The 1840-nt window shown below is 41.0% G+C and overlaps 1 long non-coding RNA gene across 1 annotated transcript; it reads left to right on the plus strand.

Moving 5' to 3' along the window:
* Positions 1-1038: 1038 nt before the first annotated feature.
* On the plus strand, positions 1039-1840 carry LOC120639588. Its single transcript, XR_005661503.1, has 3 exons — positions 1039-1180; positions 1268-1499; positions 1642-1840. It is a non-coding gene; the product is annotated as an uncharacterized LOC120639588 (long non-coding RNA).

The raw sequence follows: 1840 nt of genomic DNA on the forward strand, positions 1-1840 counted from the left end.
GCATCGGCTTTAAAGAGCCGATCGAGTCCCGGTGTCAGATTGGATCTGTTCGTATCTGGATATTGATAAATAAAGCAAATAACTGTAAAGCTGCTTCAATTAAATCTAACTAATCTAATCCACGACGGTAAAAGCTTCACTGTTAGATCGGAACATCCTACACGTGACTGGGCCTAATGAACATAACAGATAACTAAACCATAACCAAAACAGAGGCCTAAGAACTAGCAAGAGCCGATTCCCGGAACAATCCCTATCAAGGCTAAGATAAAGCATCTACTACATCACCGGATCGTCCAACCTGTTTGCAAGACCTAACCTAGCAGATATTGCACCAACTCTTATGTACAAGAGCAAACCGTAACAGATTGGATCTATTAGATATAAAAGAAGCAGGGTGTTGTCTCCGTGCAACTAATTCTCTGCGACAGGAACTAGCATAAGATTGAAACGTGACTGCACAAAGACAACATGATATTCGTAGATGGTAGGCAATGAAAGCATGATGAATTCTACTAAAACCCATACTACGAACATCAAGATAACTAGCATTATTTGCCATAAAAAATGCTTCAGTACGAGTAATACCGAGGTAAAAGCAAGAACAATGCTGTCCTGATCGCAAGACGCGATCAGGGCAGCATGACGCTTACTTGGATGAAACCCTAAGATTAGGGGTGGCGATGCGCCGAGAGTTGTTTGTGAGACGTGATAACGTTCTTCTTCATGAATAACATAAGGTACATATTTATAGTCCGGAGACTTGGGAAACAATCTAAACTAATCTTGTCCCGATCGGACTCTATCTCTAATCTTGAACTAAATCTAAAGATACATGGCCCATGTAGCCCAAATGCTCACGCAGGAGCCGATTTACAAGCCTTCTTAATCTTCTGCTTTAAGCCCAACTTGCTTTCGGTCCATAAATTAAGCCTGTTAATTTATGCCGATAACAGTAGGTGTGTCAACTTACCCTGATAAATGAACCTGCTTGATCAGGCTAGAGTTTTTCTGCTGTTCTATTTTTATGCAGAGTATAGACAACTTCTTGCTTGACACTGGCATGAACCCAGTGTTGACAATCGGCAACTTTTACGCATACTCAACATCACCAAGAAGAAACCAGGAGCCTGGACTGGCTCTTAATCATAAGGTCAAGATGGTCCCCAAGGGTCTCGTGGTAATGTCTCAGTATATGTATCTCGATATATTTCTTTGCTCTCTAACTAATCCTTCCGGAGGTGCTCCAATTGAAATTAAACTGCAGTTGGCAAGAGGCGTCCATTGAAGTATACAATAATGGGCTGGTTAACGACCTTATGAAGCCAGCAATCGACGAGGCAAGCCCACAAATGGATCTACCCATGGGATGAATGTCCAATTTATTGTTGAATGTGATGAAGGATAGTAGTGTTTGTCTGTTTGATACATCCAAATATGATGTAGGTTGATGAGCTGCTCTCGCGCGGTGTGAACGTGACAGTGTGTACCAAGGCCAGGTGAGTAGCAAGTACTACTTGTGACAATGTGTCTCAGTGATTTATTTCAGCAAGAATATTAGAGCTTGTATCCCCTGTGCAGCCATATTTATCTGAATGCTGTAGTTTCTTAGTACTGAACCAAATGTTTCATTCTTGTCAGCTGGATGTGATATGCTCGACATTTGGTGCAGAAGCATGGGTGAGCAAACTGAAGTAAGGCTACAATCTTCCCATTCTCGGTAGCTCTTGCATGGCTTCTTTTATGATAAGAGTGTCCATTTAATTTAGCTAGACTATTAAAAGTGTTTAGCCTTAAGTTTATTTTCAGAAACATATATTTTGTCAAGAAACAATCTTAC

Source organism: Panicum virgatum, chromosome 7K, assembly GCF_016808335.1.
Source record: "Panicum virgatum strain AP13 chromosome 7K, P.virgatum_v5, whole genome shotgun sequence".
In the NCBI taxonomy this organism is placed as follows: Eukaryota; Viridiplantae; Streptophyta; class Magnoliopsida; order Poales; family Poaceae; genus Panicum; species Panicum virgatum.